The following is a 26,452-nucleotide window of genomic DNA, read 5'->3' on the forward strand; positions in this document are numbered from 1 at the left end:
CACACAGGGAAGGTGGGGGGGGCAATGGCAGCACAGAAGACCATGCATGGCAAGCGGGAGGGTTAGTGGCAGCACAATGGCTATGATGGGCAAGAAGGAGGGTGCAGGGGCATGCAGAAAAGGACCATGGAGGATAGAAGGGAGGGTCAGGACCTGGGCACAGACAAGAGATTTCAGGGGAAGGGGCCTCACAACAGACCGCGCGGGGCAGGCTGGAGGAGCAGTTGCAGCACAACAGATCAGGGAGGGCAGAAGGGTGTGGCAGTAAAATGGACCATGGAGGACAGGAGGAAGGGGATAGGGGCATGGCATGTGGACAGGCAGGGTGGAGGTGGCAGGGACAGGTTACAGTCATCTGACAATGCTAGGCATGTGGGAGGGGAGTGGCAGCTCAACAGAACACTCAGAGTAGATAGGAGTGGCAGGTCCATGGAACATAGTGGGCAAAAAGGATGGAGCAGGGGCATGCACAAAGACATCAGAGGGCAGGGGGAAGGAGAATAGGGGCAGCAAGCTAAGCACAGAGGCTAAGCAGGAGGTCAATGATGGGCCATAGAATTGGGCAATGGAGGGCAGGAGGAGTGATCTGGTACATCATGCTAAATGGAGGGCAGTGGCAGCACATCAGACCATGCATGGCAGGAGGGAGGAGGCTAGTCCATGGATTCAGACAACAGAGGATAGGGAGGAGGTGGATGGGGCAGCAAGCTAACTGTTCAGAGAAGGTGGGTATTAGGAACTTTATTGTTTTGAAAATGTGTGTCTGTGCGAACTACTTAAAATAAGAACAAGTATGCAGCATAATCTCACTATTATTCAGGATGAAGAGGACGTTTGTGACTGTGACTCCGGACTCACTTGGCAGAAACACCCCCTGACCCTCCACCCCCATCGCAAAATGTAATGCCCGTGAAAAGGGTAGGTGGACGCAGTGTTATATAGAACATAGTCCTGAGAGCACGATTGAAAATGAAAACTAGATGTAGAATATGGTATAAATATGCACCAAAAAGTGTGATATAAGATGAACCGGGGTGTGAAATATAATATGCAATACATTGTGCGCAATGAGAGATTCATTGGAGAGCGCGAGATAGCACAGGCACTAGCGTGTGCTATGCGATATGCGCCTTGGAGTTTAATATGCACAGGGCAGTGTTGTGTAACATAACTAGTCTCTAAAGTTGTAATATAAAATATGTGCTGGGGAGTGTAACGTTGCATATGCACTGTGACAAAGATATGGATCCCAGATTGTAATATGTATGGCATAGCGCTGTGCGTTATAACAGACACATCGAGGAAGGCATGTTAGATGGGGCAATATAACCCGTGCGAAGGCAAGTGTGGCATGACATATTCACAGGGTGGTGTTACAGTGCACATGGGCTAGAGAGTGTCATAGCATACGCACTAGCGGGTGGAATACAACACAGAGGTGTGAGGCAATCGGCGGGCACTGGTTGGTGTAACACAGTATTAGCCTCAGCCAGGAGCACGCTGTGACTCTCAAGTGAGGTTCGTCTCCTTTCCAGAGAGTAAAATAAAAAGTATTACACATCCGGCGGTGGATGTGTTTTTTATTAACCGTGAGGGGGGTTTCTTGCATAGTTTGGTCGAATTTTTGTCGAATCCCCTTTGAATGGCTTGGTGTGCGTGTATATTAAATGTGCCCGTCAATAGCTACCCATGTTTGTATAAATAAACGACAAGGGTGTCTACTTGGAGAGTAGCCACCAGCGGGGGCGCTGGGATTAGGCACGGTTGGGCGTCAGACATGTAAGAGCTTCACTAGCGGTGTAAATACATTCCATGTGGATTCATTCTATGCATAGTCGCCTTTTAATGAATATCACACAAATCGTCATGGTGATAGGTACATACGGTTTGTCCAGCATGTCCTAGGTGTTTCTATAAATACATATATTTTTAGAATAATAAAAAACAAAGGCCAGTCCCGGGTGATGGGGTCCCCGGAGCCTTAAGTGGCCTGAGGAGGGGGGTAACCCAGACCCCTCCTAAAGAATTTAAATAAAAAAAAGGCTATGGCCCGTGGGTTGGGGTCCCCGGGGCCGATTAAGGCCTTGGGAGGGCCAAATTTATTTTCTTCAACAAAACAAATTAGGGTGCAGGCCCTGGGGGATGGGGTCCCCAGGGCCAGTAAATTAGAAAAAGAAGGGGGGCCACACAGCCCTCCTTCTTAAAAAAATAAAAAAAATAAAAGACCGGCATCGCGCTGGAGGCCACGCCCCCTACTTGCAGCACTCTGCAAACACGCCCCCTGGCCAGTTGTAAGTTGGGGAATTAATTCCCCTTCAATACTGAGGGTCCCTGAGGGCCAACTAGCCCAACAGGTATCTCCAGTGTGCGCCAGGGAGCTGCGTTGCAGACAGGTGTTCTGAGGCCACGTCCCTTTTTACACCTCTATGCAACGCAGATCTGTGGCGCTTACTGGAGGTACCTAGTGGGCTAGTTTGACCCTAGGCACCCTTAGGATTCAAGGGGACTTAATCTATCAACTTAGAACGGCCACAGGGCGCGTTTACACAGTGGTGAAGGGAGGGGACGGGGCCTGAGGTGACGTGTGCAAACACGCCCTGCGGCGCGTTTTAAGTTGGGGAAATAATTCCCTTTCAATCCTGAGGGACCCTGGGGGCCAACTAGCCCACCAGGTGCTTCCAGTAAGTGCCACTGCTCTGCGTTGCAGAGAGGTGGTGCAGGCCGTGCCTCTTTTTACACCTCTCTGCAATGGCGCTTACTGGACGTACCTAGTGGGCTATTTTGCCCCTCGGGATCCTCAGGATTCAAGGGGACTTAATCTCCCAACTTAAAAAACGGCCACAGGGCATGTTTACACAGTGGGGAAGGAAGGGGACGGGGCCTGAGGTGACATGTGCAAACACGCCCTATGGCACGTTTTAAGTTGGGGAAATAATTCCCCTTCAATCCTGAGGGCCCCTGGGGGCTAACTAACCCACCAGGTGCTTCCAGTAAGCGCCACTGAGCTGCGTTGCAGAGAGGTGGTCCAGGCAGTGCCACTTTTTACACCTCTCTGAAATGCAGCTCTGTGGCGCATACTGGAGGTACCTAGTGGGCTAGTTGGACCCTAGGGACCCTCAGGATTCAAATGAACTTAATCTCCCAACTAAAAATGGCCACAGGGCATGTTTACACAGTGGTGAAGGGAGGGGACGGGGCCTGAGTTAACGTGTGCAAACAAGCCCTGTGGCGACTTTTAAGTTGGGGAAATAATTCCCCTTCAATTCTAAGGGACCCTGGGGGCCAACTAGCCCACCAGGTGCTTCCAGTAAGCACCACTCTGCTGCGTTGCAGAGAGGTGGTCTAGGCCGTGCCCCTTTTTACATCTCTCTGCAACGCAGCTCTATGGCGCTTACTGGAGGTACCTAGTGGTCTAGTTGGACCCTAGGGACCCTCAGGATTCAAGGGGACTTAATCTCCCAACTTAAAACGGCCACAGGGCGTGTTTACACAGTGGGGAAGTGAGGGGATGGGGCCTGAGGTGATGGTGCAAACACGCCCTGTGGCGCGTTTTAAGAGGTAGTTTTAATCCCCTTCCCTATTATATACTAGGGGCTTACAGAGCAGCTCATGCTGATCACAGGGGGACCCCAACGCATAGTGTTCCCTAGTGTATGTAGGTGTTTTCACTGTATTCTGAGTGTCTTTTAACATAGCACTGGCTCTAGGACTGGTTAGTCAGACTCAGTTACCACCAGTATCCGTCTGAAAAAGATGAGGGTACAGGATGATTTTGCAACAAGGCTTCTTTCTGCTCTTCTGTTGTTCTTTCTGCACGTTATACTTCTTCCTGCACTTTTCTTCGTCTTTGAGGACATCTGTTGCTTCTTTCTGCATTTCTTTTTTTTCTTTCTGTGCGTTTTTTCTTCTTTCTTCACATGTCCTATCTCTGTAGGCATAGTTAGAAATTAGCATTTAAAAAACCTTTGAAATTCACTGAAAAAACCATAGGATTCAGGCACGTTATAGTTAGGAATTAGCATTTAAAAAACCTTAGAAATTCACTGAAAAAACCATAGGTTTCAGGGGCGTTATAGTTAGCTGGACTTTTCACTCGTACAAAACCATTGAAATTCCCCCGTTATAGTTAGTTCAGCTAACTATAACTCACGCGCCCACAATGCACTGCTGATGACGTCACATATTACATCACTCATGACATGGTCAGTGACATCACTCATGACATCACTGATGACATCTCAAATGACATCACTAATGACATCACTGATGACATCATCCTTGTGATAGAGTGGCAGACCTCCTCTTCCCCTAATATAACCTTTGATACACACATTCAAACATAGAAACTACAATGTTCAAAACAATGGACATACCAATACCAGTTACAACAACCTATTCAGTCATTCTAAGATCCACATACACATCCACTCATTCACCAACAGTCCTATACAGTCACTCATACATGTACTCACTCATCATATGTACTCACACACCTATACATCCTGTTACACAACGCCACTCATCCATAGAGTTACTCACACAGATAGTCACTCATGCTAATAAAGAATCAAACATCCATTTACTTGCATATACAGTTATACACACACCACCACACTTACTTCTACAGACACTTACACATACTTAGTCTTTTAAACAATCACTTATAGAAACACATACTTATTTATACAGGAACTCTTTCAATCTCTCACTCTCACATATAGTCACTTATATACACCAATAGTCACATATACTAGTTTAAAACATATGTAGTTACTCATAAAGACACTATTGAGACAGTCATTCACTCACTAACACACCCATGCACACACTCATCCACCCATACAGTCCTGCACACATGCTGTCTTCAACACATACAAACAGTGAGTCACTCATTCATGCACCTATGCACTACGTAATACCCCCCACCGAACCATACAGACACTCAGACACTCATACTGATACTCAAAAAAACAACTAATAACCTATATAGACACTCATGTAGCTACTCACCAACCCATGCAGCCACTTATACACAAAGTGAGAGACTGATACAGATATTTACACATTTAAACATTACTCACTAAGCCATGTATTCACTAAGATACACCTAATCAGTCAGTTATACAATAAATTTTTCAAAAAAAATCATCCATTTAGACACTTATATACCCATTTATTCTTCCATCGACCTTGAGATATACATATATAAAACATATGTAATTTTCAGAAAAACACACATTCACTGGATGATGTCATCAGTGATGTCATTTGTGATGTCATCAGTGATGTCATGAGTGATGTCAATGACCATGTCATGAGTGATGTAGTATGTGACGTCATCAGCAGTGCATTGCGGGCGCGCGAGTTATAATTAGCTGAACTAACTATAACGGGGGAATTTCAATGGTTTTGTACGAGTGAAAAGTCCAGCTAACTATAACGCCCCTGAAACCTATGGCTTTTTCAGTGAATGTATATATATATATATATATATATATATATATATATATATATATATATATATATATATATATATATATATTTATATATATATATATATATAGGGCTGTAGCTTGGACTAAAGGTCCTATGGAAAAATGCATGGGGAAAACACGTTTTGGGATCCCCCCTCTTTCTCAGCCCCCGCTTGACGAATCCCCCCAAGACTTTCAGGATAGGAGTGGAGCGGAGCGCCCCACCTATTTTAAAGTTTCGCCAGGATTCGTCAATCGGCCCCAAAGTTATTCAAAATAGAATGTTGCGGATTTCCTATGGAAACACGGTCCTAACTATAACTATCTACTGGCGACCGCCAGTAGATAATATATATATATATATATATATATATATATATATATAGGTAATGTATCAAGCGCTCCTGTGTAGTGGTATACGGCCATATAATACACAGTATATGAAAAAGAAGTTATTCAGAAGGCATAGCCATGTGACCAAGGTGGCATGTACAGATATAGTATGTCAGCAATTATAGATGTGATCTCGTAGTACTGATCAGGTAATATTATTCAAATGTCCTAGTCCACCAAGTATAGCATGATGAGGTGGAGTACACAGAGTGAAAGTACACTAGACGGCATGACACCACGAAATGTCATCATTAAGTCCAGTACAGTGACATCCCAGTCTGAACACCCACTGCTGTTCTCTGTGAAATAGTGTTCTGTCTAAGGGACCCATGTCTCTGCGATAATTATGCTTATCCAGGACCACCCATTTAATATCCTCTTCAGTGTGTCCCGTGTTCCAAAAATGGCGTGTAAGTTTAGTGTTGGATTTCTTCCGCTTGATAGAGCTCCCTTGCTCAGTCCTTCTGAGTTGCAGTTGGTGTGGTTTGTAAGGATCCATGGAGATATTAAACACAGATCCAATTGTGTAGTTCGTGTTGTGAGGTGGAACGTCACACACAATCCCCAAGAAAAATGTCCCTGTATGGGTGCCCCTGTCCAGATGGGTCATGGAATGTCAATTGTACTGGGTTGACATGGTCGCGTATGTACTAAAATGTTACTCAGGCTCCTACTTAGTTTGAATGCAAAAAGTTGTTTCTCACACACTTTGATGGCCTTATTAAGAATGCGGCAGTTGGAGGTAACAGCCTTTTTATTGGTCTCACTCAGATGACAGTATGAAGTCACACATACCAAGCGGGCAGAGGGATTTTTAGGATAGTTTTCGAGAGGTGCATACCAATTGTTGTTACTTGCAATCTCTGCGCACAAGATGTGATGAATATTGTCGTGCCAAAAGGTTATGGGTGAGGTTGTCGGCATGTGCTCAATAATTTGTAAGTTCAGTGCAATTTTTCTTCAGGTGCAGAAAGTACCCTACTGGGAGGTTATCACGAAGAGCTTGTGGGTGGAAGCTTTTCTAACCGAGTAACAAGTTATGAGCTATTGGCTTTTGATATAGTTCTGTAATGATATGTCCCTCTTTAGGATAGAGTTTGAGTTAGAGGAAAGGAAGTTCTTTGTTACTGAATTCACAAATTAAATTTGAGATGGATGTTTAAAGAGTGAAGCCACACAGAGAAAGCCTCCAATTAGACTTGATCACCCTCTCAGACAACCAAAATGTCATCAATGTATCTCTTCCACAGCACCTGAGTGCTGTGGAAGGGATTAAACTCTGGATAGATATGGGTCTCCTCAAAACATTGCATGTATAAATTAGCCATTCTGGGAGCACATGTGCTGCCCATTGAAGTACAAGTAACCTGCCAGTACAGTTGGTCCTCAAAGGAGAAAACAATCTCTCTCATGGCCAAGTTTGCACATTCCATGACAAAATATGTTGGTGTCTGGTCACTGCGTGGATGTTGTGACAGTAGCTGTTCAATTGTCCTGAGAGTATCTTCTCATGGGATATTGGTGTATAAAGCCTCTACATCAAAAGAGGCCAAATTATGTTTCTCAGGATGAAATTGTATGGTGGTCAGGAAGGACAACACAGTCTTGGTGTCTTCGAGGTACAATGGCATCTGTGCCACTATGGTCTGAGGAACCCATCCACAAATTGGGACAGAGGTTCTAAAAAGTTATACCACTGCAATGTGGAAGGAGTGTGGCGTGAACTATGGTTTCACCACACTCTATACCCCACAATGCAATGGGTTAGCTGAGAGGCTCAACAAAACCCTCAAGGGCATGATCATGGGCATGATCATGGGCCTACCAGAAAAGCATAGGTGAAAATGGGATGTCCTGTTGCCCTGCCTTCTCTTTGCCTACAGAGAGTTCCTGCAAAAGAGTGCTGGCTACAGCTCTTTTGAACTTTTGCTTGGCCATTCAGTAAGGGGTCCATTGTGTTTGGTGAAGGAGGGATGGGAGTTACCTCTCAAACCTCCCAAACAAGACATAGTGGACTATGTACTTGGTCTCCACTCCAGGATGGCTGAGTACATGAAGAAGGCAAGTAAAAACCTTGAGGCAAGTCAAGAATTGCAAAAAGCTTGGCATGACCAAAAGGCTGTACTGACTGTTTATCATCCAGGACAGAAAGGTTTGGGTGTTGGAGCCTATGGCCCCAGCAGCTCTCCACAACAAATGGAGTAGACACCATATGATACTTGAGCAAAAGGGAGAGGTCACCTACCTGGTGAACCTTGGTACTCCCAGGAGCCCCCACAGGGTGCTCCATGTGAACAGGCTCAAACAGTAAATTGACAGGGCTGACATGGGTTTGCTCATGGCAACTGATGAGAGACAGGAGGAAGAGAGTGACCCACTCCCCGATCTCCTCTCACAGAACCCTGATGATGGATCAGTTGATGGTGTAGTCTTAGCAGACAGCCTCACTGGTCAACAGCTGATTGATTGCAGGAGGGTTCTCAATCAATATAGGCATTTGTTTTCTCTGACACCCAGTCAAACCACCTGGTGTACCCATGAAGTGGACACAGGTGAGAGCCTACCTGTTAAGAATAACATATACAGGCAGCCTGACCATGTCAGAGATTGCATTAGAACAGAGGTCCAAAAGATGCTGGAATTGGGAGTAATTGAGGCCTCAGATAGCCCTTGTGCAAGCACGGTATTCCTGGTACCTAAACCTCACAACCAGGGTGGCAAGAGAGAGATGAGGTTGTGTGTGGACTACAGGGGACTCAATGCAGTCACCAGGTCTGATGCTCACCCTATTTCTAGGGCAGATGAGCTTATTGATACTCTGGCCTTATCCAAGTATCTAAGTACATTTGACCTAACTGCTGGCTATTGGCAAATAAGTCTAGCTGAGGATGCCAAACCAAAAACTGCATTTTCAACCCCTAGTGGGCATTATCAATTTACTGTGATGCCCTTTAGTTTGAAGAATTAACCTGCCACATTCCAAAGGCAGGTGAACAAAGTCCTTACAGGCCTGGATGCCTATAGTGCTGCATATCTTGAGGATATAGCTGTCTTAAGCTCCACCTGGGAGGATCACCTGGTCCACCTGAAGAATGTTCAGAAAGCAGGCCTCACTATCAAGGCTACTAAGTGCCAAATAGGGCAGAGAAAGGTTGTGTACCGGAGCCACCTTGTAGGTTGAAGCCAGGTTAAACCATTGCGGAGCAAATTCCAGAACATCATGGACTGGGTTGCTCCAACTACCCACACTCAGGTAACAGCTTTCTTGGGCTTGACTGGGTATTTCAGGAGATTTGTTAAAGGATATGGGTCTATAGTGACTCCCTTAAATGATCTCTCATCAAAAAAGAATGTTCAAAAAGGTCCATTGGACAGTTAGCTGTCAGAAGGCATTTGATGATCTCAAGCAGGTCATGTGCACTGTTCCCATTCTGCAAAGTCCTGACTACTTCAAACAATGTATTGTCAAAACTGATGCATCTGAGTTGGGGATAGGGGCTGTGTTATCACAAATTAATGCAGAGGGCCAGGATCAACCAGTAGCTTTTATCAGCAGAATCCTGACCTCCAGAGAGAAACGTTTGTCAGCTATAGAGAGGGAATCCTTTGCTGTGGTCTGGGCCCTGAAGTCGCTGAGGCCATTCCTGTTTGGCACTCACTTCATTGACAGACAATAAGCCCCACCTATGGCTAAAACAGATGAAGGGTTACATCCCCAAACTTTTGAGGTGGTCTATTTTCCTACAGGGGATGGACCATACAGTGGAAAATAGACCTGGGAGTAACCATGCCAATGCAGATGGACTCTCCAGATATTTCCACTTAGAAAATGAAGACTCAACTGGGCAAGGTTTGTCTCATCTCACGTTTTGGAGGGGATGTGTAGGAAAGTAGGACCTGCTTCTTAGGGTTACCCCCACTTTTTGCATTATGTTATACAGTTTTTGAGTAGTCTGACTGAGATCCTGCTAATAAGGAACCCGGTCTATCTACTTTCTCCTTATACCTGTTATGTATGTGCTTAGGTACAGTCCAGATTGGATTCTGGGGTACCCTTGCCAGTCTCAAGTATATGGTACCCATGTACCCAAGGCACAGGTACCCTAGAGGTCTCCCATGGGCTGAAGCATGTATTATGCCACCCATGAGAGGCCATGCAAAATGGATCTACAGGCCTGCCACTGTAGCCTGTGTAAGTTGGTGCATGCACCACTTACGTAAGATATCAGTGTACTATATATAAGGGTCACTACACTTAAAACCTGTCACACCTATAGCAGACCTTGACAATCCTGAAGGGAGAGTGCTTGGTTCTAAGTGAGAGGGTGCCACTGCATGAGCAGGACACCCCTGCAGCCCACAAAGTCCATTTTCCTGGGTTGTTAGTGCTTCAGCCATTTACGAAATATAGAGTGGCATTACGCAACCACGTGATGACCAACTCTAAAACGGCTGAAAGTAACCCTATTGTGTGTGTTGTGAAACATTGTGGAATTATACCCCAACACCGGTAACCGGTGTGGGAGGTATGATTCCACCCCTCAGAAATGAGCTTTGTGAGATTCCTGGTGTTCCCAATATCAGCCTTCTCGTCCGGTGCAGCCCAAAAGGGTTGCTGCCGACCAGAGACACATTTCTGCCCTCCAGATGCTGAGCCAAGCTTGAGCAGAGGAAGGCAGAACGATAGGCAACCTGACACAGGTAGGTGTGACCACCTTCCAGACAGGATTTAGTGCATTAGGCCTCGGTGGGTATGCTTGTCAGTGACTGAAAGTCTGCATGAGGGGCACATTTGGTGTCCCTGTGCATAGTCTAGTTCAAACAAGTCCTGGGAGCCGTTGGCTACTGCTCTGGTGCAAAACTGGACAAGGGACATGGGGCTAACCTCCCCGCAGTCCAGACCCTCCCCTGGGAGGGTCCCCTGAATCTGTCCAACCCTCTCCCATGGGTACAAAAGGGCTTACCTGGCTGTAGGACCCAAGATTTGGCGTGGACAATATTCTGAGCCAGAAACCAGTAAACTTTGACCATCTGGACACTCTGTACTTTGCTGAACTTTGTTGTGGTCTGACTTCATCTTCACTCCGTCCAAAGCATCGTCTGTGCCCATGCACCATACAGGACCTATGGAACTTCAAGGACAACTGAAGATATCTCCCTTGGAGTGAAGGAGTCATTCCCCTGCAACTGCAGGCACCACATTTCAACTGAAGGGTCTGATGCTCCTGAGCTCCAATGGACCCAGAAGGATCCGGCAACACAGGAGGTGGGTTTCCAAGTACCTCAAGGTCTGAGCTCCCTCTTACAAAGTTTGAGGTCAGAATACCTCACGAGGGCTGCAATACCCGTACCCCTATGCACCACATACTTTTGAAAATGCATATGCTTGCTGGTGTTTGCAAAACGAGTGTACTTGGATATGAGTACCCCCAACCTCTGGCACAATTTCCTACAAAGAACTCTTGCATCCTCAAAATGAGTGCTCCACGAGTTGCTGAGTTTTTAAAACTGCTTAAGGTTCCTTTGCGACTCCAGTGTCTCCGGCCTGTGGGTCCTCTTGAGGGTCAACACTGTTTTTCTTGGGCTCCCTGGCTGCTGAAGGCCTGCCCTGACACCCTTTTGTTTGTGGATTGTCCTGGACCGTCCTGGTTTGAACCGTAACCTTTCTTGACCTTCTTCCTGGGTTGCCACTGCCAAGGCTTATTGGTGCTCCTGCCGGACACCGACCCCTCCTCACTAGACATCCTTTGAAGTATAGCCCATATCCAACTCCTGGTTGTTCTCGACATCTCCTGGTCCCAGTGGCTGCAGAATCAAAAAACCCTCCCCGCACCTGCAGCACCCGACATCGGTGGGCATCCATCTACTGGGCCCCTGGGCACTCCTGAGTGACCAAGACTCTGTCTCCTCTGCTTTCAGGTACTCTTCAACAACAATCCACCTTTGGACTCCGACAAGCACTTTTTCTTCTTCTCATCAGTTGGCTCTTCTTTGAAATCCTCCATAGAGATCGACGGCGGTTTCTGACGCCACTTCAGACCTATGCACCCAGCTACCCTTGCATAGGTAACTTTGGTAATACAGTATCCACGGGTGGGGTGGCTCTCCAACCTCCTAACTTCCACTGGGTTTTTTCAAAGTCCACTTAGAAGGGTCCTTAAACTTTAAAACTGCAACTGTGACTCTCCCATAGAATTGTACGGCCCACATGGTTGTGTTCCCACACTGCACCATTCCTCCATGGGGTCCCTACTTACTCACCTTGGGGTCCCAGCCATTCTACATTCTCTAGACACTGTCTTAAATCAAGTCGTGGTTCTTGTACCACTATTTTAGTATATGGTTTGGTCTCCCCCTGGAGCCCTCTGTGTATTAGTGCTACTTGCTATTGATCCTGTGCTATAGTATTGTGTGCTTTTTGATTATCTGCATGCAGCGGATACTTTATCATGCTTTGAGTGTGTTATATTAATAAATACATACTTTTATAACTACTGTGTAGTTCTTCTTTAATTTAACCAATTCTATAAGGTTGCATTCAGGTAAAACAAGCAGCTTAACATTCCTTCAAGACTAAGCCTGAAGGCTGCTCTCCAGAGCTCCCACTTGGATAGCTTTCTAAGTTTATCTTTGACCTCTTAAATCACCGTAAGGGTTGTTTGGCGGTTGCAAGGTGCCCACTTTAATTAGTGGACAGCAAATACCAGGAAACTTCTCACAGTTCTTAAATCTATACAAACCCATATTTCTACATTGCACCTTCTAGCTACAACCAAAAGGGATAGCCAAAAACGAAATGCCATAGATTCTATCACCCCTTTGCTGTGTAAACTGGCCAACTGCTTTTCTAAGTCATTCCTTGAACTAAATGGTACTGGTCTGATCTTATGTTTGATCAGGATAGGACCATGTTTCACCTTTATCCTTTGTTTGAAACCTGTTATTTTTCCCAGATTGAATGAAACAACAGAGGGAAAATCGTGTCCAATAGATTCCAAAAGTTGTACCTCTATTACCATTGGAACTTGTTCACTAGTGCCAGGTCTAAGCACCTTTCCAAACAGAACCTGATGGTACCATCCTAAATTATTTTAGCCCCTTTTTAACCGCATACAATTTTAATTGCATTCTGCAACCTTTGAATTCCATAATATCTTCAATAAATCCTTCCAGCTCTATATTCCTGCCCTCGTAGGATAGAGGAGACCTATCTGAAGGCAACAGCTGTCTGTCAGCTCATGTATCATGGAACAACTCGGAGGTGTTCTAATAGGTGGAAATGTTTGTCTTGAACTAGTAAGTCTATGTAGTGACATACACACTTATCAGTGTATCCCATCACCGCATTGTCTTCTGTAGCAACCAGTATCATGTGTCGGCACTTCTTCTCCACCACACTGCTTACCTTGGTCCCACCTGTCAAATTATTCAGGCACACTTTTGAAAAGTGCCCCACCCATGAGCATTTGTGGCATGACACCCTTTTTGCCAGACATCCATGCTGAATCCATCGCAACACACTTATGCAAAGATTTAGTGTGACGTGACCATCTACAAGGAGAAAGAGCACTCACAAATGATGCTTGGGTGAAACCTAGCACGAACAACGAAATACAGTCACAAATGATTTGGGCCATACACATAAGCCACGCACCTCTTTTCAGACAGCAAATAGCCAGGACTTGAGGTGAGAGGTATTTGCACACTCGCAGTGCTATTTTTTTTAAGCATTCCAACCTGGATGAAGTCGAGCATGTAGAGTTTGTCTAATGGCATACCAGCTATCCCTCAGCGGTGGCACAGGTTCATTCTGTGGTCGGTTGAAAAATAAGTTGGACAGCCGTAACATAATAGTTGCACACTGTAGCGCCTTGTCAATGTGCAAAACTAACAAATACACATATGTAGTTTGATTCACAGCTATGTTCATACCTATACTAAACAATAGTCAATAACCAAGACAGGTGTGACTACATAATAGTCAATAGACTACACCTAAACATGTGTGGCCAATGTTCCTTCAGTTCGGAGAAACTTTGTATGCATGCTGTTCCAACACCAACTGCTTAGCCTTGCTGTTAAACCACCCGGGGTGATGAGTCATCAGCCTGCCCCAGGATGTATGGAGAGCACCGTTCCACAATGGTTGCCAGTAATGTGTTACATTCTACCAAGATGTATACAGCAAACTGTTCCAAAATGTCAGACAGCTAATGTTGTTTATTGTCTGTTGCAAGATGTCTGCCGAAGACTTTTCCAAAATGGCTGCCAGCAATTTGTTATATCCAACCAAGATGTATGCAGTGAACTGTTACAAAATGTCAGCCAGCATTTATTGTTATCCACTTGCTCCAAGATGTCTGTACACAATAACTGCCTATAGAAAAACAACTGTTTCAAAATGAGATCACTATATACAAAAAAAGTGAAACGATCAAATTATCAAAGCGCACAAAAAACATAGCTGGAGTTTGCCAATAACTTTTCCCACAAAAACAGATGATATTGAGTGTAAAATTGTTAGAAAATGCCAGCTGTACTTGGGTGGAAGTTAATAGTAATTGTAGCATTTGCCCTGCACCAGACTGGATATATACTTCATTCCTAAAAGCAAACCTGGAGAAAAAGCGTCACATTAACATGTGCAGATTGAAGCTGAGAACAAGGAATTTCAACATGGGGGCTGAGTATACATTAATGACAAATTGGATAAAATGAGTCAAAATCTTCAAATACCCTCGGCAGTGGTTGTTTCTATGCCGCTGCTGGCTGGTGGCCACTGGAGATGGTCATAGCTCCTTCTGCAGGCTCTTCCTCCTGTAGCTCTCTTCAGCTGGTGGGCGTCCACCACCATAGCCCCATGATTTTCAAACTCTGTCTCCCGCCAGTCCTGGTATCATACGCCTTCAGACTCTATCCCTAGAACCTAAGCAATAGCCTGTGATGTTCCTAAGGGAAGTAAAAAAGGCATGGATTCATAGTAACAACTGCAGACACATGTTTGTATAATCATAAAATGTTGCCATACTAGAAATATGTGATTCTGCGTTCTTCTCATTTATTGATTGTGCACAATTATTATTTATTGCATATGCTATTTATACATCTGTTTCTGCTACATTATTTAAAGGCACAGATAAAAAACAAATTATAAAAAGTACCACACATGGGTGACGTACATTTTGCAAGACTTAAATTAGTGGTCACTTTTCAGTTGCTTCTAATTTCAGTTATTGTTCCACTGATGTCAAATGATAGGGTGAAACACTTGGCCAGAATAACATTTAAGTATTTTAAAGCTACGAACCTTAAAAGTTATACTACTACTGAACATGTAACACATTACTATATGTGCCCAATTTATTTGAAAGCCTAATTAATTTGGTAAACCTTGATGCATACATTTGGTCAATTATTGCTGTATAATACCTCCAGTGGCCACCCTTTCTCCTGCTCTGTTCAGGAGTCCAGGCACACATCCTGAAAATAACTAACCAGAACTCTGAGATACATATGTGTATAAAAAACATTATTTCCATACATGTATACACATCTTGTCAATTTTTTTTTCATCAGTATTTTACTACAGTTCTATGGTGTAACAATATTACGGGCACAATATCATGATGTCATAGGCTGTGGCTATGCAGATTAGGGCTAACAGTAGAAATCCCAGAAGCAGTACAAGAGCAGGTACCACACTGATTCCACAAACTCCTTTGGTCTGAGAAGAGTGGTGAGAAGATGCCCCACTTCCATCAGCTATTCCATCACTTCCCTTCCCTAAGGTCTTTGGAGACCTGAGTGAGGCACAGAAGACTGAGAAAGCAAATGCAGCCATTTGCAATGTCAGAAGCACCAACAACTGCATTTATCGGTAATTATTAGTGATCAAAAATTAATAAAACATTATGTATGTTTCAACCTCAACATCAAGATACTGCATGCAGGCCTGTTTCTGGTCCAGGACACTTGCACAATTTGGAGCGCATGATGTCGGGTCTGCCATGCATTCACTCAGCAGGTCCAGGTCCCTGCTGGGTCTGCTTCCTGCTGCCGATATGAAGGGACGTGTTTCAGCATGTAAAACATAAGTATCAAAACGTTCTGTTCTGGAAAGATGTTGCTCCACCTCACACCCTCTTGGCGGGGGCAGGAAAGAGACTCATCTCCTTTACCTCATGCCATGAAGACCGGGAAGAAAGGATGACACAGAAATTATAAAATTTCAAAATAGACATTAATATTTTAAAAAAATACTTAAAAAGCAGCATGGTGCGAGCAGCATATCAGGACTGAAAGTAAAAAAAAATAGGAAGCATGACATGTTCTGGGTAGGATAGCATTCAGGGGGCAGGTAGGAGCAGGCAGTAGTTTCATGCCTCAGTCCCAAAGTGGGTAAATCATGATTGTCGCATAATTCAACAATCTTGCAAGACTTCTCAGCCACTAATTCCATCCTTGCGTCCATGTTTGTGACATGAGGTACCACCAACAATTTAATGCATTTGGGCAAATGATGTGAACTTTTGCATAATTGTCCGTGAATATGCGAAATTCTCTGTTTGAACGGCCTGAATTATGCTCAGGCTTACTTTGCTGTTCTCTTGCATCTCTCGTTTTTGCAAGGACATACCTTCTTAGGGAGATACTGGCACGATGACCTGACAGACACCGGAATGACTGACTTATAACCCTTTTTGGCGTGGGTGTAAAAGCAACTGCTAAAGTTGTACTAAATGAACCTGAAAGTGTGCAGATGACAGGGCCCTTTTCCCTTGTTTACAAACCAGGGTGCAGGGCCGAATGCAGAACCATGGACAGCATACCAGTGAAATATCTCCTAGTGAAACATGTTCTACTTAAACCAGTCTTCCCAGATGAACACTTAAGCAAAATTGCATAATGCAAAAGTTAGAGGAATACCAGGCATTTCTTAGATGTGAAATGTGTGCGTGTTTAGTCATAAAGTTTAAATTAAAATAAAAACACACAAGATGATGGACGGAATGTTGCAGATTGGCAAAACATTCACCCCCAGTCACAGGTCTGGGTTTAATCCATCGTTATTTTGCTCACCACGCTACCCCAGTTCAGACATGGCCGTATGCAAATCAGTCTTGACCCTGTGCCTCATGGGAACAGTCCAGCCCGAACTGCCAAGCCATGTCTTCCCTGGACCGGAATCAAGCATCCTAGGATTGTATAGATTTAAATGTAGCTTCAGGAGGACTCTCTGAAATAGAAGCTTTTTGAACCAGCTTCTTAAATGATGGGTTACCTGTACTATCACCCAGGAATTTATCCTGCTGTAGATGAAGGAGCAGACTGAGCTGATTCATGGATTGCATACTTAAAGTGCCAAGTCTTCAGCTTCTTGGAGAATTCAAGAACTTTAGAGGTGGTGCTGAAGTGTATAGGCAGGTTGTTTCAGACTTTCAGAGTGAGATAAGAGAAGGAACTACTGACTGTTCTGGTTCTGTGTATGCAGGAAAGGTAGAAAAGTAGGAGTTTGGCTAAGCAGAGGTATCTAAAAGGCTTTTAAAATGCAAGGTGGTTGTTGAGGTATGCTGGTCCAGTGTCAAAGGCTTTGAATGTGTGTGTGAGAAGTTTGAAGATAGGTCGCTTGCTGAAGGGAAGCATGTGAAGCTCTTTGAGGTACCGGGTATGTGCTTAATGGGAAGTTGAGTGTGAGTCAGGCTGCTGCTTTCTCATTGGTTTGGAGTCATCTGGTTATTTTAGCGAGGGAGTAATTGAGTATCAGGGTGAGTGTGGTGCCAATGGTTTGAGTCCCTTGATGAAGATGAAGTGATGTCATGTATCTCAACTACCTTAACTATCTGCCTTTAACCTATACAAGATCCATGTAAAAGCACACCTAGACTAAGCTTTTCGCCTCCTTCTGTCTCCTTTAAAGTCCTGACTAATCCCATGTACTGAACCTTTACCAATGCCTTCAGTGACAGCAACTTGAAGCTCAAAAAGATCTGTCTTCCACATGCCTTTACAAACTCACTTTGATAAATCTAACTCCTTTCAGTTTGTGGATGTGAATTGGCGTGTATCCGAGGTTGCCTCAAGAGCTAGACTCCCTGATCGGAGTGAGCATATCTATTTTTAAAACTAAGGGAAACATGCAAAGTTCCTTAGAGAGCACTTCAAAAACTACTAAATTAATAAAGACTTCAGGTTCTACGAAAATGTGGATGTTAATTGCCCTATTATGTGCTATGCAGTGACTCTAATGAACTTGTCATATGGCAAACAGTACATCTACCTCGTTGTAAAGGCGCATAAAGTTGTTAGGCAACCCATAAGCAAGTGAAGGATTTTCTCAACTAGAGGAAACAATTTGAAAGGCTGCTGCCTAGTGAATTAGTGCCTCATTGAATGTATATGTCAATGCACAGCTTTTAAAAGATACATACAAGGACAGCTCCACCTTAGTCAATTTCCCAATACTTCACTTTTGTTTAGTACAACATAAAGCAAGTTGGAAAAGAAGGCCTGGGAGAAATGGGCACTGGAGACAGTAATAAAACATCTGTTGCCTCATTCCAGCTTAGAGCAGACTCATTGTCAAGTATTTCTCTGAGCTGGGAGGCTAATGATTCTTCAGTAGTAGCACTTTCAATGATGGTCAACTGAAAGTCAAAGAAAGACATCTGTGTTCCTGTGGTGGTCTGATGGAAACAACATATGCTATTTATCTTGCCAACTGGATCAGGTGAGTAAACAGCTTCTTATATCAGGTGCTAATGTAATGACTCTCGTATGGCTGTTGTACCTGGCCATACTTATCCACTCCTCATATGTACTTGTTGTAATCAAGTATACAAGCGAACTTGTGAGCTGTGCCCAACTGACCCTGTACTGTGACTGAAGAAGTGCTCTAATCATGGATTACAGTGAGCACATACAGATCCCTCTTATCAGAGAATTTGACTGCGTGCAGCTTGTTGCAACACAATGTATAGCTCTGATTTTTTTGGGGAGCTTGTTACTGACAAGTTCCTGTAGGAATTCTTTGTGGCAATATCAAACTGCATCACATGTCACAATGCCAAATTTGTAGAGCTCACTCCACAACTCCACACCTGGACAGAAGTTATCCACATAAAGTGTATATGCTATATGAAGGACTGGTTTGACATAGTCCCATACAATCTTTGCTGTGAGTCCTAACGTGGAAGAGCAACCTAAAGGATTTAGAGAAGAATCTTTCCTTGCATACACTTTCAGGCTGTGCACATTACCAGTTGAGTTCTCAAATTGTATGTACAGTTTGCTACCATAATAAGCGCTTGTGCTGTGACTCATCAAAGGTTATATTCTTTCCAGGAGTATAAATCTTTTAGAACCTGGTAGACAAATGTTCCATGACAGGTCAAATTTTGAACAACCTGTAATAATCTGGATGGTCCTGGGCAATAAAGTAGAATTATCTTTAGAATGCAGCATACACTGTGATAGCATAAACTGATCTATCTCTCCTCATGACTGGTACAAAGTTGGGCGCTGGCCAAACCGTATGAGTAGACTAGCAGGCCTGTTTTCTTGACTTGTGCCCTAGGCCTAGAAATTTCTTCAAACCCCCAATTGAAGTGGGAGTTCACTGGTTTGCCCTACAATGAGGCTTAAGAGGGCCTCTGTGCATCCTCAGAAACCTGTTGACATGTAAAATTTTTTGGTTCACAATTTCCTCAAGGACGTCAACATCAAGAAAGCCAATAGACAAAACATTTGCAGTATCAACTTTACATCCAGAGTCTGTAGTGATCAGGGGAATCCAGAGCCACATTACATTGTGGGGCTGCCAAGAGAGCACTCTGTCTCAGCTTTCTGCCACAGATGCCGTCTCTCTGGGCTAGTCAATAGACAACACTAAAAACATACAGATTTCATGGGGCAGCACTCTCTCTGGTGGACCAGTGGACTACAGTAATTTTATTTTCTGGGGATGGCAAGTGTGCCCTTCTTGGAGTGTGATTGTGTACTTTTAAATAACTAATCATGCCCAGGGATCAGCATATTTCCCCAGGGGGCCTATGCCCAAACAACAGAAAATAATAAAGGCTGCCATTTGTTTTTCCGTGGAGGGCACCATTGTCCCCACTTTGGAAGTGAGATTGGGCCCCCAGAGTGGAAATATACCTCAACACTTTTGTATGCCCATATGGATGGTTGGCCCTTTTCCAGGGAGCCAATCCCACCTCCCAGGGGTAAACATACTTTGACTTTTTGCTCAAAACAAAAGGGAGTGTTTGACCCTTTTCCCAAGGGGTGTGACACCTACAATCAAGAATAATTATGGCCACCATTTTCATCCTCCTGGGGAGCAAACAGATCCCTGGGGAGCCTAGACCCTCAATCACCATTATTTTCTACTGGAACTGGTGATCCTGAACTCTTTGGAGGCACAATGCACCCCCAGGAGGAAATATCCAGCTATAATTCTTTATTTGCCTCCCTGAATGCTCAGCCCATTTCTGAAAGGGGGGAGGCAAAAAGATAGACGACCCCTGTCATCTAGTTGTTTCCTGCTCATGGATCTTGGCTAGGCCAGGGTGCAACTTCAATTGCCCTGGAGTAATGAGGGTAATTGCGATAATTCCATGTTAATCTTTGATGGGTAATTACCCATAATAACACAATTAGGCTTGCTCACTTAATTAGGAGAAATTTGGAGAAAATAAACCCACTGCAAGATCACATTTACAATGAGCAAGCGGTTGAATTTGACAATATTTTCTTAATGCAGAATGCATCCTTGTGTTCATTTTGGAGATTAGGATGCATTTATTACTAAGAAACTAGCGGTAATTGGTAGAAGTAATTTGGGTTCAAATCCTAACAAAATTGCGCATTTAGTGAGCGTGAGTGGCTGCTCACACTTGCTATTCATGATCTGTTGCATTTAGTACTATTTTTTAGAGTAAAATGCAACCAGGGGCAGTTTTGCACTACAACAATAGACCAAGTTGCAAAATTAGTCTTTTTGCACATTTTTGCATAATCTCTCAGAATTTTGGGTTTAGTCTGGATGATTGCACTACATGGATTTACCTGAGGTACACCAACCCCTAATTGCCTCTCTACCGCAATCCACAAGCAAGAAACTGATTGAGGAAATCATCATAGGAAAGGGGAGACTCTCCATTTTCCAATTATGTTTCACTCAACCCTTGGCAGGGTGTTTTTGTCCTAAATTCCATACATGATTGTAAGAAGGCACTCCCCTGTTGTTCTTCATCACTTTGGTGGGGGTTCAGTAACATTGACAGCCTCATGGTGTGCTGATATCCTAGATGAGCAGGAGGGGGCAGTGACACAAGCAGAAGCGATTCTGCTTTGCCCCCACCCATTTTTTTGAAAAAAGGGACAAAGAAGAAAAAGGAAAATGAGGCTTCTCAGCAGCAGCCAAAGGCCAACAGATGTACTGGGGAGGGTATCAGGGTTAATCTCCCTGTGGTGAAATACATTTAATCTAACCTTTGGTCATGTAATATGGTGCTCATGTTAAGTGATCTGATGCACTTGGACAACATTTGTGGCAAATAACAAGAACTGCAAAGAAAAATAGTAACCTTGAGTTCCGGAACAATGTGCTGCTTAAAGTATGTTAGCCCCGTTATCAGGAATTAATAAAGCTATATAAATATAATAACAAAACACTATTAAAGATGAAGATAATACAAATAATAATTGCACTGTCCATATCTCTGTAATGGCAATGAAATATGTTCTTATTCCTATGGCAAGATTTACCTCTAATGGACCTTTTCAAGTGTAGTCTACCAAGTCAACCTCTGCCTACTATACACAGATCTGAGTGTGTATACCAATGGACTCAATGAACACACAAATATAAGCATGTTAGTTTTTGTAAGTGTAATAGAATACACTGTTAAGAAAGTGCCATTTAGGCCTCTAGATGTGAATGGGTAGATTGGGACTTACATCAAGAGACTCCAACAAATAAGAAAGAAATTCTTGCAAAAAGTTTGACCATGAGTAATTGCAAAGGGCAGCATTCCAACCCATTGTTCTTTTGCCAACCATGCAACCTTAGTTTGGACCCAGACATGTGCAAATCAGTCCTGCCCCTGCTCCAATAGGAACAGTCCAGCCCAAACTCCCAGGTCATGTCCTTTATGAATCAGAACACATGTCCCCAACATGTTTCACCCGGATTGGGGATCGTCAGTCATGTGTAGCGTATTTCCCTGCTTGCTGAGCCACTGGAACCAAGCTACACTGGACTAATGAGCCCAAAACAGTTGAAACAGGTTTTGCTAGTGTTCCTGATCAGGGACTCCCTGACCTGGCGTAGCAGCTTTTATTTGTTTTATACAACCGGAACACCAAAAGGTTCACATGGTTTATGTGAACCAGTTCATAGATAAGCAGATGTGATTCACCACCTCCCAAGGACACATGACAGTTGCAGCCAAACAATCCAGTCTGTTTGTGCACTGGAACCAGCACAATAAGAAGCATCACTCATATATTTCCAACAGGCTTCTTGGTCATTGTATATGTATGATTGTTGTTTGTGAATCTGCCCCTTAGTGTTCCTTGATAGGAAAGTGACAAATCTGTCTATAGCAGAGACCAGTAGTTGACAAATTCTAGTGTACTATGTGTAACTAGAAAAAATATTAATGTAATTGCAGCATAATAAGGGAATTTGGCACTCAGAGGAGAGGAGCATATATGCGGTGTGAATGTTGTGTATAATTATGAAGTTAATTTCTGCACTCCTTCTTGCATATATACTGTCATATACACTAAAATATTCACTTGAACAAGATGTTCCCTTTCACACCCAGACTAGTAACCCACATTTGGGGAAGGTAAAATCTACCCTTTCCAAATGCTGCATCTCTTTGCATCCAATGTATATTATATATTCCATCCAGTAAATTGAAATGCATTGTGCACTCTTTCTTAGTTGTAATTAAATTAAATGTACTATTTTGTCCTGTTTGTGTTTGCTCATGAAATGAATTTTGAATGAAATCATTCAATTCCTCTATTCTTCCAATTTAGATTCTATTTATACGTTTAGTGAAAAGCACACTTTAAAACAGCCAACACATTTTGGAGAGTGTGTGATGCATTCATGTTATGCAGAGAACTGAGCATTACACTATATTCACTTTCTAAATCAGGCTCACTGAATGGACTGAGGTACATTCATTAATATTTCTGCTATCCTGAATATTAAAATAGATTTTATTGATGTTTTGCAAAGATACTGATCTGACTTCAAGGCAATGCAACAATTACAATACAAGGATACGTGAACAAAGTAATAAAACATTGGAAGGTATGAAAAACATAATGTATCTCATTAAATTAATCATTTTGATATAAGCATGTGTCCTCTTATGTACACTGTGACATACAAACCTATATATATTCCTGAGACATATATTGAGTATATGCATAGAAATACCAAGCTCCTGTTTTATGCTCACAGAACTCAATACCTCACTCAAACCATATTATTGCTTACATATTTATATTTTCCCATAGCAATGGGTTATACATTAAAACTACCCACATTGATTGAAGTGACCAAAACAATGCCAATATTTAAGACTGCTGCATGCAAACACAGGCATGCCCAAATGCTGAATGACATTCAGACTTTTTGGCTTTGACAATGTTTATGTTGACTGTTGTTGCAAAACACTTCTTAATAGAATGTGTGAAACACAGCCATATAGTACCTTTCAACCTTAGCTACACTTATCCATATGTATTGCTTGATAATGATCAGTTTAATGTTGTTTTACTTACACACATTTCATAATCCTTTAAGCATGCAAAAAAAATCATTAGAATTATATCACCTTTCAAAACATTTGTTACCTTGATGTGTATAGAGGGTATCAAGCATGTGTGTAGCATGTAGTGTACCTATCTAGCTGAAACTTCTTTGGAGTGCAGCAGGAGATGGAAGATAGACAATTGCAAAAAACATGTTGCCTACAGACAGAGTAACTGCAAATTATCTACATAGTATATCACTCTTGACATGTTCTATGGCATCGTTAAAACCATCACTGCAACATCTGAAATTACATCATTGATGACAACAATGTGCATGGTGTGGGGCAGTTGTTAGCCATCATAGTTATGTCATCACTGATGCCATTTAAGATGCCTTATTGATGTTATCAATAATATATTAGAATCTGTTATGAGTGATTTAATATGCAAGTTCATAAGCAGTGCATGGTGAGGTTGCCAGTTATAGTTACCTGAACTAACTATAACTGGTGAATTTCAGTGGTTTGCTTTTTAGTTTAAATGCCTTTCAGCATACAAGCCTTGATCACAGGTGTACGTGGACCCATAATCATTTTTTAGACCACACTTTGCATTGCATTTCCATTTTTTGATACTGAATCACATTAGTTGATACGTTGAACTAAACTCTGCAAATATACAACACTGAAGGGGCATATGTCTTTGATACAGAGAGAATTTTATATGGTGAGACGTCCTTACTAACTGCTGCTAATTAACCTCATTTATTTATCTCTGCTTTAGGGAAAGGTCGAGGTAAGAGCACATTTGTATCTTTGATTGAATGTTGTTATATTAAATGTTCATTCTTTCTCCTTCAAATTGCATTTTCCACATGTTAGGTTTAAATTGTGATTTTTTGTTTTTATAACATATTAATTCTCTTAGGAGAGCATTCTTATCCTGTTAGTATTATTTGAGCAGGATCTTTCATTTTTTTGTCCCCAATTGCTCATCAAGGAACACAAATTATATTTTTGCTCTTTGAGTCAGTAAACAATTTCAGTAGTTTGCACATGATTTTACAATCAGGGAAAGATTAGGATAACGATTTTTGAAGAAGAGTGAGGGAAATTGAACTTCACTCGTAATTTGAAGTAGTTAAAAAAAATGAAAATTTAATTTATGCATTTTTTTCACTTGTGCCAGGGCATATAATCATGTTGTAAAGTTTGATGCCAGCTCTATTCAGACTGCATGTTGTTTCCAAGAATGCAGAGTTTCTAACACCCACTTATGTCGAGCTCTATCACAGGACCTCCCACTACCCATCGCTACGACACCACCACCCTCCTCACACTCAACCCTGGAAGAATTAGAGAATGCCAACAGGCCTCGCCGAACATGACCCATAGCCAGTTCTCCTGCCTCCACTGCCACTCGATCCTCACCGCAACCCCGGCATCCAACATCACTGATGCCAGCAACACCACTGATGCCCTCACCAGCAACACCCTAAAATGCATCCTCCTCAACGTATGCTCCGTACACAAACACGCCATGGAAATCTGGAACCTACTCAATTCTCTCTCGCCCAACATGGCCTTCTTCACAGAGACGTGGACCAACGCATCCTCTGCCCCTGACATCAGCACCGCCATCCCAGATGGATATAAGATCCAGAGTATAGACCACCCCAGCCACCGAGGAGGGGGCCTTGCCATCACCCACAAGAGCACCCTCCACCTCACCACATCCAGCAAAACCTTCTCTTCCACCAAACACCTGCACCTCCAGATCCAGACCACCTCCAAAGCCACACTCAGAGTAACCCTTGTCTACAGAACCCCGGCCCTGAACACCCTTCGCCACCACCATCACCGACTTCATCGCACCCCACACCATCACCTCCACAAACTACATACACATACACATTCGAGACCTGAACTTCCACCTCGACAACCCCAGCAACCCCAACTCCACTATCCTTCGTGATAACCTCACCAGCATCGGACTTAAACAACTTGTCAACACACCGACCCACAGAGCAGGACACATCCTGGACCCCATCTTCGTGGCAGGAATCAGAGTCCAATTCAGCCATACAATGCAGGCGCCATGGACCAACCACCACTGCGTACACTTCGCCATCAACAAAACCATGGCCCCCAAACCAGCCCCATGCCCACCACAAAGGAAATGGAGCAAGGTTACCGATGAGCAACTTAACTCCACCCTCACCCGAGACAACCACACCTGGGCACCCGACACAAACAACGAAGCCAGAGCACTCCACACCTGGATCTCCAACTGCTCAGACAAGCACGCCCCGCTACGCAACCCTGACAGTCAATGCCCCTGGAAAGCCACCTGGTTCACCACCGCTTTCCAAGAAGCCAGACACACCTGGATACGCCTGGAGAAGAATTGGAGAAAAAACAAGACAACCGAAAACCACACCACCTACAAGGACGCCATGACAGACTACCACAACCAGATCAGAGCCACCAAGAGGAACTTCATCCACAACAAAACCTGGCCAACTCCACCAACTCCAAGGAACTTTTCAGTGTCATTCAAGAATTCACCAATCCACGCAGTTAATCCACAGACATCACCCCATCCCCATCCCAAGACCTCTGCAACAAGCTTGGAAACTATGTCCACCTCAAGATCAAAAACCTCTACAACAACTTTATCAACCATCCAACAGGCGTCACAGACAGCCTCCCGCCCCTCAGAAACACCAGCCAGCCCACCATCTCCAACTGCACACTGATCACAGCCGAAGACACCACCTCGACCATGAAAGGCATCCACTCCTG

This window comes from Triturus cristatus, chromosome 8 (genome assembly GCF_964204655.1).
Source record: "Triturus cristatus chromosome 8, aTriCri1.1, whole genome shotgun sequence".
NCBI lineage: Eukaryota > Metazoa > Chordata > Amphibia > Caudata > Salamandridae > Triturus > Triturus cristatus.